Here is a 15,286-nt window from a genome sequence, read left to right on the forward strand (position 1 = left end):
TGTCCCAGTTTTTTGCAGTCATTTAAATAGTAAACATACATATCGGCTAGTGCCATTCTTATACACTCTTTTTCGCTAATGTAGTCCTTTTTGTACACAAGAATATTGCGGCACTTCCACAAGGACAGTTTAAGACAGTTTATGAGCGTCCACATCACTCTTTGGTTCTCATTGCTCAGTCCAGTACTTAGTCCATAGAGAACCACATCATGGTCTAGAGTGCGCAACCCTGTCAAAAACTTCAAAAGTTCACCAATGCTCTGTCAAACGGATCTGGAGAAGTGACAATTCCAGAATAAATGCAAAACCGTTTCGCTCTGTCCGCAAGATAGTCTGGGACACAGAGAGGTATTGCTCCTACGCCGTGCATGTTGAAAAGCCCGCACTGGCATTGCCTCATGTACTGCTAACCAGGCTAAGTCCCGCAACTCATGTCCCAGGTAAGTCTCATGCACGTTTTCCCAAATTTTTTGACTCCGCTGGTATGAAAAGTTTTTAACCGGCTCCAAGGTTTCCTGCTTGTCCAGGACTGTCCAGATCTTTTTTGGGACACTTAATATGGATTCCTCCAGGTCTTTCAGGCCGTAAGTATGGATTGTTCTTTCCAGCTCATCGTACCATCTGGGACGCGACATGGCTGTCGGGGTTGACAAAGGGATTTTAAGCCATCCGTACTTTCTGAAGATGGTTCCGGCTCCGTACTTAAGAAAAAGACTCCAATCGGATTTTGTTTGTAAGCTTCTAAAACAAAGAGAGAAGTAGTTAATGCTGAGTATTTTTCTTACATTTGGTAGTCCACGGCCTCCTTTTTTTCGCCCTTTATAGCATTTTTCACGTCCGACTTTTTCGTGGCTGGAGCTCCAGAAAAATTTGCATATGGTCCTCTGCAGAGTTTTTAGGATGCCTGCTGGAGGGAAGAATACTGTATTTATATATAGAAGAATCGGTATCAATACAGATTTTATCACGAGCAGTTTGCCTTCCATGGACAACTTTCTCATTTGCCAGAAAGTGACTTTTTTCTCTATTTTCTCCCTGGCCAGTTGCCAGCTCTCTTCACCATTATTCTCCGCATTGAAGATCACCCCTAGGATTTTAACCTTCTCACTTTGGATCTTTAGATTCGGTATGGTGACATTGCTCCAATCCCCTATGGTAAAGCATTCGGACTTGGTTAAGTTTAGTTTGAAGCCAGAGGCCTGACAGAAGCATTCAGTTAAGAAAAGCGCTCTCCTAAGTGATGGTTCAGACTCGCAAAAAATGGTGACGTCATCCATATACGCCTTTACCTTATTCTGCGCACCGCCACCACCAGGCAGCGGCGTCCCCCTCATCACCTTATCGGCTCTCAGCGTTGTTAAAAAAGGCTCAATGGCGCACACGAAGAGGATCGGGGACAGAGGACATCCCTGCTTCACACCGGATCTTAGAGTTACTGGTCCTGAAAGATAACCATTTATAATGATTTTACTGTATGCATTTTCGTACAATAAGGCGACCCTTTTAGTGAACTGGTCAGGGAAGCCCATTTCCGCCAGTACTCTCCATAAGAAAGCATGGGACACTCGATCAAAGGCTTTCATAAAGTCGAGATTCAGTAGAGCTACTTTTTGCTTTCTTTCGAGCGTGTACCAGATTGCATCTCTGGTTACGTTTAAATTTGCATAAATCCCCCTTCTGGGTACTGCACAGACTTGGTCTGTGTGTATTGTTTTTTCCAGTACACTCTTAACACGGTTCACCAGGATTTTTGCATACACTTTGTAGTCTGAGTTAAGAAGTGTTATAGGTCTCCAATTCTCTAAATGTTCTCTATTACCTTTTTTGTGCAATAAGACTACAGCACCTTCCCTCCAGGTCCCAGGCAATGCCTGCGCTTCCATGGCCTCTGAAAAAACACAAAATAAGTCCTCTTTTAAGGCGTCATAGAACTCAAGATAAAAATCAATAGGGAGACCGTCAGTCCCTGGTGTCTTTCCAGGTTTTAAACTTTTTATAGCGTAAGTCATTTCCTGCGGTGTAAGTTTACTTAATAAGATTGGGTGTTCTTCCTCTGTAAGCTTCATTTTGATAGTTTTTAAAACATCTTTTAGGAAAAACTGGTCTATCTGCTTGGTGTCAAAGAGATTTTGATAATATTCCCTCGCCTTCTTCAATATACCCTCCAGGTCGCATGCTCCTTCTAGTTTTTCTATGGGTACCTTTTTTTCTTGTTGTTTTTTAAAGAAAAAGCGGGTGCATTTTTCATTTTCCTCCAAATTTTCAACCTTTGCTGAAAAGATAATCTCCTTCCCCCTCTCTTCAATGGCAGTCTGTATGTGTTTCTTTACAGATTTTATCACCTCCTCCATTTCTACTCCAGCGTTCTGTAATTGTGTTGCTGTTTGCAGCTGTAACAACAGATTTTTATATTTTTCTTTTTTTTCCCTGGCTACTGCTCTCCCCATACGGCAAAAAAAGTTTTTTATACGTCTTTTAGCATACTCCCACCATATCAGGCTAGTTTTGAAAAATCTCTTTTTATACTGCAGGTTTCTATAAAAAAGCAGAAATTTTTTACCAACTTCTTCTTCTTTTAACAGAGATACGTTCAGGCGCCAAATTCCTCTGCCCTTCTGCGGTATGTTGGCGGGAATTTCTACAGTCAGCATCCTGTGATCAGAAAAGGGTACATCCTCCAAAAACATATCAATCAGGCACAGTGCATTAGGTACGAGAAAAAAGTCAATGCGAGATTTATACTTTCTGTTGCTCCATGTATATCCCGGATCATGCCCCTTCAGAGACCTCCAAACATCTTTTAGGTCACAATCGGATATTATGTTTTCTAGTTCTCGCCTGGAGCGATCATACCTTGGATTTTCAGCTCCTCCTTCTCGATTTTCGGCCAGACGGATGCAATTGAAGTCACCTCCTATCACAGTAAGGAAAGGCCCAGGTATGTAATGTTTCAGGATGTGTAATGTCTCAGCTCTTTCTTCCGCTCCTGTAGGTGCATAGAAATTGATAAGACGTACAGTGACGTTCCTCACCTTCGCCGTTACCAGCAAAATTCTCCCGGATACTATCTCCTGGAAGGAAATCAACTCATGTTCTGGACTCCCCGCAAGTACTGCGATTCCGGAATTTTTATTCGAGTCGTCACCCGACCAGATGGAAAAACCTGTTGCCCATTCTGAGCGCAAAGAAGCATAATTAATTTCGTGTTTCAAACCACATTCTTGTAAAAAATAAAAATCAGCGACGTTATGTTTACAGAAGTCAAAAAAAGCGGCCCTTTTGTAAGTGCCCTTTATTCCCCTTACATTAAGGGATTTTATAATTATTGCAGCCATACCCTCTCTTTAAGTCGGGTCGATGTCTGAAACATTTTGGCTTCCCCGTTCCGAGTCGGATGTGGCTACATCTATGCCAATCAGACGCGCCCCCAATGGCGTTGGTTCCACCATTCTTCGCAACCCTTCAATCCGCTGCCTTTTCACGCCCTGCAAGTTTTCAGGCTGAACCGTGGCCTCCACCACATCCTCTAGGTCAGAGCCTTCCTCCAGAGATTCCTCCCCGGATTCTGGCCCTATACCCGTTAGAAGGGTTTCTTCCACGGTTTGCACAGTTTGCACGGTTTGCGCAGTTTGTGCTGCATACACATCGGGTTCATCTGCCCAGACTGATATATGTGGGTCACCTCCTATCTCCATTTGTAACTCAGGGAGAGGGAAGACATCCGTTACCTGCATCCCAGAAGCCTTTGGTTCTTCAGCAATCGGGAATAATGGGCTGGGCGTCGCCCTGCTTGTACCTCTGCCAGAGGCTACTTCGGGTGTGGCCCTCTTTGTTGCAGGCCTAGGCATCAAGATTTCAGCTTTGTCTTTACCTTTTCCTCCTGGAAATGCAGTTTCTGTCTGGGGTACACTTCTTGTAGCCACAATCCGCTCACCTCCTGGGCCTGGTCCTTTGGCTGCATCTGCATAAGACTTATTACCTCTTCCGGTCCTGTTTGGGCACTCCCTGTATGTATGGCCAAAACTGAGACATATATGACACAGTACTTCATTTACACAGTTAACTGCTGCATGTCCAGGTTGGAGGCACTTCACACATATTTCAGGATTCTCACATTTCTCTACTACATGCCCGAATTGCTGACACTTGTAACAGTACGGTGGCATACCGTTGTAATAAAGCCTTCCACGCTCTTTCCCAATACGGAAGAAGTTTGGTGGGTGCTTAACCCCTTTATACCCTCCTTCATCACATTCTATAAATTTCTTAACAATGAACCGATATTTTCCTATCCACAGACCTTCTGAGTCAAAAATTCCTTCAGCCTTTATAACTTCAGTCACCGTGGACATATAATCTATTACGTCCTCTAGGGGGACATGGGGGTTCATCATTTTAACTGTTATTACGACATCATCGTCATAGAGCTGCGTAAAGGTAAGTCCTCTCAATCTTCTGTCCTTTAAGTTAGCTTTGACTAGTCTAGCAAATTCATTACAGTCTTCCTGCTTCCGGAAGGTTAATACATAGACACCATCATAGCTTTGTAATGCTAGTATTTGTACCTTGTTCACATGGAGGAAGTTTACCAGGATGTCCTGCACGAAGTACCGGAGGGTATACACCTGTTTTGCATTCTCTTCAACACGAATCCGAAAGGAGGTCTTTATTCTAAATTCGCCTGTGGAGGGAGTATAATATTCAGCATTAGAGCAAGAATTCAGAATCTGATTAACAAAATCCATTGTTGCTTGTCCGCACGTATGGGGATCGCCTTCTCAAGATCTGTAAGGATCTTGCCATAAGGCCGAGAAGCGATGGCAAGCGCTCGGCACCTGTTCTGGCGCCCTTCCGTGTTCACTGTGCACCGCTCAAGGTGTGCACCATGCTGCTGCAGCCCTATTTTGGTTTTTTTTTTGTTTTTTTTTCCTTTCCCTTAATGAAGTAGAAATCAATTAGCTTGTGCAGGTTTTCCCTACCTGCCACCAAAAGTGAAAAAAAAGAAAAGAAAAACTTTTGTGCAAGGCAAAGTGACATGTGCAAATGTTATCTTGTGACGCCAGCGGATTTTGCCGAATTTTGCGAATCTGCATAAACCACTCCCACCGTTTGACCACACCCATTCAAGTGTCCGGTCAAGTGCAAGTTCAGAAATAAATTTATGCCCAAAAATTTTAAAAGAATTCAATGCATTTAAAATTGAATAAAATGGCAGCAAATCAGACACTTTGCAGCAGTAATGTCATTTGCAATCAATCAATCAATCAATCAATCAAAGAAAATAATTAATGAAGTACCTTTCAGGTAGAGTCAGTCACAGCATCAGGCCACGTCCAACTGTCAATTTTCTCTTTGCTAGCTTGCCAGGTGCAGCAATCTTCTCTGTTGGTCGGTCAGTCCTCTGTCTCTTTCTTTCAACTGAATTGGAAAGGGGTGCACCGATCCTGGAAGTAATGCAATACCAGGTCAATGCGTGGAGTGGACAGAGCAAGCTCCGATTCCAGCTCCCTGTTCTAAAAATCCATTTAATATATGGTCCCCAGATAGGGGACGTATCAGATATTAAACTGATAAGAACAGATACTACACTTGATCTTAGCCATAAGGCCGAGAAGCGATGGCAAGCGCTCGGCACCTGTTCTGGCGCCCTTCCGTGTTCACTGTGCACCGCTCAAGGTGTGCACCATGCTGCTGCAGCCCTATTTTGGTTTTTTTTTTGTTTTTTTTTCCTTTCCCTTAATGAAGTAGAAATCAATTAGCTTGTGCAGGTTTTCCCTACCTGCCACCAAAAGTGAAAAAAAAGAAAAGAAAAACTTTTGTGCAAGGCAAAGTGACATGTGCAAATGTTATCTTGTGACGCCAGCGGATTTTGCCGAATTTTGCGAATCTGCATAAACCACTCCCACCGTTTGACCACACCCATTCAAGTGTCCGGTCAAGTGCAAGTTCAGAAATAAATTTATGCCCAAAAATTTTAAAAGAATTCAATGCATTTAAAATTGAATAAAATGGCAGCAAATCAGACACTTTGCAGCAGTAATGTCATTTGCAATCAATCAATCAATCAATCAATCAAAGAAAATAATTAATGAAGTACCTTTCAGGTAGAGTCAGTCACAGCATCAGGCCACGTCCAACTGTCAATTTTCTCTTTGCTAGCTTGCCAGGTGCAGCAATCTTCTCTGTTGGTCGGTCAGTCCTCTGTCTCTTTCTTTCAACTGAATTGGAAAGGGGTGCACCGATCCTGGAAGTAATGCAATACCAGGTCAATGCGTGGAGTGGACAGAGCAAGCTCCGATTCCAGCTCCCTGTTCTAAAAATCCATTTAATATATGGTCCCCAGATAGGGGACGTATCAGATATTAAACTGATAAGAACAGATTTTTTTTTTAAGTTGGTTTCCCCCAGAGGGGGAATCTTTTTATTGAATATTTAAAAATTCCATTACAACATCTTTCAATAAATAAACACCAACTTTACACAGAATAAACATAGTTATATTAAAAGAAAGGATCTGATGGCGATAAAATCATATGATAGCACCCCATTCCCTTAAAAACCATTTGCGCAATAAGAGAGGCCGATATTTTTGATCTAAAAGATAATAATTATACATCTCGCTAAAAGACAGTCTAAGAACATCCTCAATAGTTAAAAGTTCTTGTTTGTACACTAAAATGTTCCGCGCCGCCCACAAAGCAAATTTCACTGAGTTAAAAATCTTCCAGGCCATCATGCGATTTGTCCTGTTTGGGCACTCCAGACATCCGTAGATAACCATGTCCTTTGAAAGTCCAGTAATGGAGGTAATTTTGGTTAAAAGGGGCAGAATGCGAGTCCATAACATTGTAGCAAAGCAGCAGGTCCATAAAATATGTTCTGAGTCCTCTTGCCCTCCGCATCCTGCCCTGGGACATTCTGGAGATGTTGTAAGTCCTCTACGGTGCTGGAATGCCCGGCCCGGAAGACATCCGTGGGCGGCGCTCCATGCGATGTCTTTCTGTCGATTAGAAATAAAATTAGCGCTTGTCATTTTCCATATTTTTAAACATTTTTCCTCTCTAAAATTTTTAACTGGGGCACATAAAATTCGAGACTGTAAAACCTGTAAAACTTTCCTGCTATTCCTAAGATCATTTACGCTAAAACTTACTAGATTATAAGAGGACACTATTTTATCTAAAATTTTGTACTGTTCAGGCTGATTAAAAGCATACGGTGCACTTAAAACCAGCTGACGCCACCCGTGCCTCCTCATAAAAAACCCCGTAAAATAACGTAAAAAGTATGCATGATAATGATCTTTAAAGGAAGAATTAAAAACATAGCAGAAATATTTTATATACAGAAAAGTTTTAAAATCTGGCACTCCTTTACCACCCTTTAGTTTGGGTTTTGTCACCACCTCACGGCTTAGTCTCTCCATTCTCGATCCCCAGAAGAAAATAAAAACCGCACGTATAATTTTTTGTAGTTTCTTTTCCGGGGGAGGAAACACCAAACTAAGATACAATAAAATAGGTAAAAGCACCATCTTAATAATTAAAACCTTTCCTTCCAATGATAAGTTTCTCAAATTCCACATACAAATCTTTTGATTTATTTTTTGCGCCACCAGATCCCAACTATAAAAACCGTTATTAATTTCATCAAAGTAGACCCCTAAAATTCGTACCGGGCTCGACTCAGGGACAGGTACTTCATTTGAAACCATATTTCCGATATTTAAAACGCTGCATTTATTAAAATTGACTTTAAAACCTGACGCCTGGCAGAAGTATTCCGTCTGTCTTAAAGACCTTTGCAGCGAAGGGGTGTCCCTACATAAAATTGCCACATCGTCCATATAGCCTAGGACTTTGGCTTCCAAACCCCCCCCACCTGGCAGGGGGACTCCGCGCACCATTTTGTCTTTTCGCAACATGTTTAAAAGTGGCTCGATCGCACAAATAAATAATAACGGGGATAAGGGACACCCCTGTTTCACACCGGATTTTAAAAGCACGCCCTGAGTCTTAAAACCATTGACTAAAATTTTACTTGTACAGTCATGGTAAAATGCTCTCATTGAATTAATAAAAAACCTCGGCATGCCCATTCTCTCTAAAACTTTAAAAAGGTAAAAGTGAGATATTCTATCATAAGCCTTTTCAAAATCGAGAGATAAAACTGCTAGTGTATTTTTTCTGTCTTTTGTGTAACATATCACGTCTTTTAATAAATTTAAAGAATCCCACGAACTCCTCCCGGGGACCCCACATACCTGATTACTATGTATGACTTTTCCAATTACCGTTTTCAGCCTATTCGCACAGAGCTTTGCAAGAATTTTATAATCACAGTTCAGGAGCGTTATAGGACGCCAATTTTTGATTTCGTTCTTGTTTCCTTTTTTGAAGAGTAGCGACACTATCCCTTTCCTCCAGGACCCCGGGAGGATTTTCTGCGTAAAAACTTCAGAGAATAATTTAAACAGGTCATCCTTTAAAATTCCATAAAAAGTAACGTAAAATTCTATGGGCATGCCGTCTGAGCCCGGTACTTTCCCTTTTTTAAAACTTCGGATAGTATCTAAAATCTCACTTTCCACAATATCCTGTTTTAAAAAAGTTTTGGAGATAGGGTCTAAAAATAAATCAATTTCTTTTAAAGTATCTTCTAAAAAATTAAAATCCACCTGCTTTTCATTAAAAAGATCCACATAAAAATCGTATGTCTTTTGTAACATACCCTGGATCCCTGTTTCGCCCTCCAACTCCTCCATCTGTGAACGTTTATTATTGATTTTTTTAAAAAAATATCTAGAACAGGTTTCGTTTTCATCCAAGTGCTGTACCTTGGATCTAAAAATAATTTCCTTACCCTTTTTTTCTAGGCACTTTGCAATTTCTGCTTTCACCTCATATATTTCTTTATCTACACGGATTCCATGGTTTTTGAATTTAATAAGAGTCTGCAAACGGGTATTTAAAATTTTATAAAACTCACGTTTTTCTTTTGCCTTCCTTTTCCCCACCTGTACGAAAAAATTTTTTATCCGCACTTTCATTGATTCCCACCATTGGATTATGGAGCCTGTCACGGGTCTTCCCCGTCTGCACCTCTTATAAAAGACAATAAAATCAGATAAAACCTGTGGATCTGATAAAAGGGAGATGTTTAACTTCCATGTACCTTTAACAGTATTCATAGGACCTTCAGCTTTAATTTTAAAACATAAAACCTTATGATCCGATAAAACGTTATTAAAAGGCTGGCAATAAAATGGCTCTAGAGAATAAGAACAGAATATAAAATCAATGCGCGATTTGCAGTTAGAATTACCCCATGTCATACCGGCTTCCTCAGGTTCGTTGGGATTGCATTTTTTATAGACATCCTGTAAATTAAAATCAATAAGAACATTTTTTAAAAGCCCCGAGCTTTTATCATAATTCACTGAGGATGCCCTAGAGAGTCTACGTTCACCTTTTAAAATGCAATTAAAATCACCTGCTATAACTAAAGGAGCCGAATTATCAATAAATAACGGTAAAATTTCTAACATTTCTATCCTCTTTTTCCTATCCGTAGAACCATAAAAATTTAAAAACTGCCATTTTTGCCCATTAATACGTACTTTCACCAATAAAATTCTGCCAGGTAAAATTTCATTAATATCATCAATTAAAACATCCCCCTTAAAAAGAATCGCCACTCCACCTGAACTTGGTTCATTGGAACCTGACCACACAGAAGGTCCATACGTCCAATCCTTCTTGTATTTTTCGTAGTTCGCTTGGTGCGGTATACAGCACTCCTGTAAAAAGAAGACTGTGGCCAACAAAGTAGATAAAAAATCTAAAACCGTCACTCTTCGCCTCTTTGAGTGGATGCTCCTCACGTTAAAAGAGGCGCCTTGTAATTCAGCCATTATTTTTTATAAAAGAAGAATTTTTTCAAAGTAGAGTATCATCCTCAGGGTGCTTCAAAGGGATTCTTCACCCCCAGAGCCCCCCTCAATTTCCACTTCGCTCCACTCGGAGCGGACTGTCTCAAGCGTGCTCAGAGAGGAGACGGGGGACCCTGGCGAGGCGACATTCGCCCCCCTCTCCAGCAGACCCCCCACCAAACCAGAGGCACTGTATGGTTCAAGATAAATATTAGAGCTATCAACGTTAATAAGGTTCCCTTCCGGGAGTAAAGCTGGGTCGGTTTCCGGAACAGTGAGTAGTTCGTCGTCGGGAGCGTCTCCCCCCGGCTCCAGGACTGGAGGGGGATGGAGGGCTTCCCTACCAACGATTTGGACCGCATCAGGGGGTTGCGCTGGGACTCGCTCCACATATGCAGAGGAGACACCCGGCTGTTCCCCAACTACTGCACCTGCATATGAAACGCCCACTTTTTTCCTTACGGAGCCACCTGGGTCCCCGCTCTGAGAACCTACCACTTTGGCAGAAACCTTTCTTGCAGGGGGGTCAGCCTCATCCGGAGTCTCCTCCTCAGAAGCTTCCCCCTCCTGCTGCTCACCACTTCTCCTCCTTTGCCTCTTTTTCTTTTTTTTCCGCTCTCGGGGTCCGCTGGTGTCCATACCGTCTGATTCACGGCTGGAGCCCTGCTCTCCACCCATCTCCTCCCTTACAGTCTGGGATCTGGTCACCTGCGCAGCACTATGACCTGGGAGCCCTGAGGGCCTTACCTCCTCACGCCGCACTTCACCCGGACCTTCAATCTCAGGCACTTGATCCTCCGGACGATCTCCAGGTTCCGGGATGTCACTCAGAAGACCTCTGCAGATCTCCTCGTTCTCCGCCACCTTTCCGGCTTCCCTTACAGGACAGTCACGATATAAATGAGTGGTTAAAAAGCAATAACTACATCTTTTGCCCATAGTGCACTCATCTTGCTCATGATCCTGACTTCCGCATTTTCTGCACTTACTGTGGCAAAATTCTTTGTAATGTCCATAGTGCCTACAAATGCGGCAATAGGGAGGCATGCCTGTGTAGAAAAAGTCCCCCACAAAGTCCCCAAACTTGAATCTGGCTGGGGGGATTTCAAAACCAGCTGGGTGTAGTATATTTCTCCTGCAGGCTACTTGGAACCTCCATTTAGAGGTCCAGACACCCTCGTCATTCAAGATCCGGTTTAAAAACTTCACTTTGGGGAAAAATTTTTCTAAATAAGTTGTAATTTCCAGTTGTCTGGCTAAAGGACAGTACATCTTTACAACAATGTTTTTGACCAATTCTAGCTCATGTCCAAAAATAACCATATGTGCCAGTCTTGGATCATCATCTGCAACAACAAGCAGCTTAGAGAGGACAGATCTATGAATACCTTCTCCTGTAAAGGTTACATCGTAGATGCCAGATTTCGGATAATCTTGAATCGCCAAAATTTCATGCTTCATCACGTTGAACACGTCTTTTAGGATCGTCTGCACCAAGATCTTCATGGTGAAGGAGGGTCTCCGCACTTCCGCCACGCAGAATCGTACTGTATTCGCCACCCGGGCAAAAGCCGGGATCTTATCCGGACCCAGTTCCTGATCCATCGTATTGGCAGTAGCGATCTGTATCTAGGGACACAAATCGATCACGCTTCCTCCTGTCAGGCTGCCGCCCTCCAGGAGTCGATCGCGACTCGTTATTGGGGGCTAAGCCCCCCTCCAATAGCAGCAAGCAGGGCCCACAAGATTCACAAGAAATTAGAACCTGTGGGACACCTGCAAGGCCGAAGGGGGGGTACCCCAATACCTCACTTGGTACGACTAGACAAGTTAGACCTGCACTTGGTCGTAGCCATAAGGCCGAGAAGCGATGGCAAGCGCTCGGCACCTGTTCTGGCGCCCTTCCGTGTTCACTGTGCACCGCTCAAGGTGTGCACCATGCTGCTGCAGCCCTATTTTGGTTTTTTTTTTGTTTTTTTTTCCTTTCCCTTAATGAAGTAGAAATCAATTAGCTTGTGCAGGTTTTCCCTACCTGCCACCAAAAGTGAAAAAAAAGAAAAGAAAAACTTTTGTGCAAGGCAAAGTGACATGTGCAAATGTTATCTTGTGACGCCAGCGGATTTTGCCGAATTTTGCGAATCTGCATAAACCACTCCCACCGTTTGACCACACCCATTCAAGTGTCCGGTCAAGTGCAAGTTCAGAAATAAATTTATGCCCAAAAATTTTAAAAGAATTCAATGCATTTAAAATTGAATAAAATGGCAGCAAATCAGACACTTTGCAGCAGTAATGTCATTTGCAATCAATCAATCAATCAATCAATCAAAGAAAATAATTAATGAAGTACCTTTCAGGTAGAGTCAGTCACAGCATCAGGCCACGTCCAACTGTCAATTTTCTCTTTGCTAGCTTGCCAGGTGCAGCAATCTTCTCTGTTGGTCGGTCAGTCCTCTGTCTCTTTCTTTCAACTGAATTGGAAAGGGGTGCACCGATCCTGGAAGTAATGCAATACCAGGTCAATGCGTGGAGTGGACAGAGCAAGCTCCGATTCCAGCTCCCTGTTCTAAAAATCCATTTAATATATGGTCCCCAGATAGGGGACGTATCAGATATTAAACTGATAAGAACAGATACTACACTTGATCTTAGCCATAAGGCCGAGAAGCGATGGCAAGCGCTCGGCACCTGTTCTGGCGCCCTTCCGTGTTCACTGTGCACCGCTCAAGGTGTGCACCATGCTGCTGCAGCCCTATTTTGGTTTTTTTTTTGTTTTTTTTTCCTTTCCCTTAATGAAGTAGAAATCAATTAGCTTGTGCAGGTTTTCCCTACCTGCCACCAAAAGTGAAAAAAAAGAAAAGAAAAACTTTTGTGCAAGGCAAAGTGACATGTGCAAATGTTATCTTGTGACGCCAGCGGATTTTGCCGAATTTTGCGAATCTGCATAAACCACTCCCACCGTTTGACCACACCCATTCAAGTGTCCGGTCAAGTGCAAGTTCAGAAATAAATTTATGCCCAAAAATTTTAAAAGAATTCAATGCATTTAAAATTGAATAAAATGGCAGCAAATCAGACACTTTGCAGCAGTAATGTCATTTGCAATCAATCAATCAATCAATCAATCAAAGAAAATAATTAATGAAGTACCTTTCAGGTAGAGTCAGTCACAGCATCAGGCCACGTCCAACTGTCAATTTTCTCTTTGCTAGCTTGCCAGGTGCAGCAATCTTCTCTGTTGGTCGGTCAGTCCTCTGTCTCTTTCTTTCAACTGAATTGGAAAGGGGTGCACCGATCCTGGAAGTAATGCAATACCAGGTCAATGCGTGGAGTGGACAGAGCAAGCTCCGATTCCAGCTCCCTGTTCTAAAAATCCATTTAATATATGGTCCCCAGATAGGGGACGTATCAGATATTAAACTGATAAGAACAGATTTTTTTTTTTTGAATCACTTCCCCACACATGGGGGATTTTTATTAAACATTTTACATATTACATAGATTCAAAAGACAATATATAACAGGTACATAGAGTTTAAAAACAAGTTAAAAACCATAAAATGGCAATGCAGTGGCTGATTTAAATACAAGAATTCCATTCACTCTGAAACCATTGTTTTAAAATCGGTGATTTGGCTTTCTTGTCTAAAAGATAATACAAATATAGCTGGCTAAAAGCAATGCTTAAAACGTCCTCCGGAGATAAAAGGTCCTTTTTAAATATTAAAACGTTCCTGGCCTTCCAGAGAGCGTCCTTCACACAGTTAATGGCCTTCCATGCCATGATGTGTTGCTCCCTGGAGGGGCTACGGTAAAGTCCATATAGAATAGCGTCTTTGTCAAGTCCTCTGAGGTCCGCCACCTTCCTTAGCAATGGTGCAACTTTATTCCAGATAACTTGAGCGAAGGAACAGTCCCAAAGCAGATGTTGAACGCTTTCGTCGGCGCGGCAGCCCCTCGGACAGGCGGCGGACCTCGCGTAGCCCCTCCGGTATTGGAAAGCACGGCATGGAAGGCACCCATGGACGCTGCTCCAGGCCAGGTCTTTCTGAGAATTAAAAAGGAAAGGACCGTTAATAAAATGCCACACAGTAAGACTTTTTTGCTCGTTAAAATTGCTAACTGTGCACGTTATCTCCTTCTCCCTTATTGCTTTTATCAATTTTTTGCTATCTTTTAATTCACTTACACTTTTCGTTTGAAGGTTAAAAAGACTAATAACTTTATCGTATATTAAATAATACCTAGGCAGTTTAAAAGCGTACGGCGAGGTTAAGACTATTTCGAACCATTTAAAACGCTTCATAAAAAAACCTAAGTTATAGCGCATAAAATACGATAAAAAATTGTCTTTAAAAAGTGTGTTAAAACCAAAACAAAAGTGCTTGATAAAAAGGAACCTGGGAATGTCGGGGAAGTCCTTCCCTCCCCTCTTTTTCCCCCTTACCACCACCTCTCTCTTTAACTTTTCAGCGCGAGACCCCCAGAAGAAAGTAAAACACGACTTGTTGATTTTCTTTAAAAGCTCTGTAGGGGGAGGGAAGACAATGCTTAAATATAAAAGAATAGGTAAAATTACCATTTTAAGAATTAAAACCTTCCCCTCCATTGTCAGCTTCCGCAGGTTCCACATACAAAATTTTTTATTAACCTTATCAGCCACTGCATTCCAACTGTTAAGACCGTCATTGGACTCACTGAAGGAGACACCTAAAATGGTAACTGCATCAGAGGTAGACACGGGAACATCGATAAAATCCATGCCTCCGACATTTAAAATACTGCTTTTATTTAAATTAACTTTGAAGCCGGAGGCACAGCAATAAAAATCCAGTTGTTTAATGGTACGATGTATGGAAGGGGTGTCCCTGCAGAAGATTGCCACGTCATCCATGTACCCCACTGCTTTTGCCTCTAGCCCCCCTCCACCGGGGAGGGGGACACCTCTGATGACTTTATCGTAGCGTATGGAGCATAAAAACGGTTCGAGGGAACATATGAAAAGCAGTGGGGACAAGGGACACCCCTGTTTAACCCCTGAATTTAAAAATACTTCCCGTGTCTTAAAACCATTTACTAAAATACGGCTGGTGCAGTCTTTATAAAACATTTTAAGAGACGATAAAAAGCCATCTGGTATCCCCATCTTTTCTAAAACTTTAAACAAATAAAAGTGGGACACCCTGTCAAAAGCTTTTTCAAAGTCAAGAGATAGTATTGCCAACTTGCTTTTCCGCTCTTTCGTATGTTCTATAATATCTCTGATTAAAACCAGGGTGTCCCACACACTCCGCCCCGGGACCGCGCAGACCTGGTTCGGATGTATAACTTCGTGTATTACAGTTTTAAAACGGT

The 15,286-nt window shown here is 42.2% G+C and overlaps 3 non-coding genes and 1 pseudogene across 3 annotated transcripts; all 4 read right to left on the reverse strand.

Annotated features, from left to right (window-relative positions):
- Positions 1-5,428: 5,428 nt before the first annotated feature.
- On the reverse strand, positions 5,429-5,619 carry LOC142188932 (U2 spliceosomal RNA). Its single transcript, XR_012713189.1, has one exon. It is a non-coding gene; the product is annotated as a U2 spliceosomal RNA (small nuclear RNA).
- A 609-nt stretch (positions 5,620-6,228) lies between these two features.
- Positions 6,229-6,421, reverse strand: LOC142188957 (U2 spliceosomal RNA). Its single transcript, XR_012713211.1, has one exon. It is a non-coding gene; the product is annotated as a U2 spliceosomal RNA (small nuclear RNA).
- A 5,991-nt stretch (positions 6,422-12,412) lies between these two features.
- LOC142188944 (U2 spliceosomal RNA) lies at positions 12,413-12,603 on the reverse strand. The gene has a single exon (XR_012713200.1). It is a non-coding gene; the product is annotated as a U2 spliceosomal RNA (small nuclear RNA).
- Positions 12,604-13,212: 609 nt separating this feature from the next.
- On the reverse strand, positions 13,213-13,446 carry LOC142188958 (U2 spliceosomal RNA; annotated as a pseudogene).
- Positions 13,447-15,286: the final 1,840 nt, after the last annotated feature.

This window comes from Leptodactylus fuscus, unplaced genomic scaffold (genome assembly GCF_031893055.1).
Source record: "Leptodactylus fuscus isolate aLepFus1 unplaced genomic scaffold, aLepFus1.hap2 HAP2_SCAFFOLD_875, whole genome shotgun sequence".
Classification (NCBI taxonomy): domain Eukaryota; kingdom Metazoa; phylum Chordata; class Amphibia; order Anura; family Leptodactylidae; genus Leptodactylus; species Leptodactylus fuscus.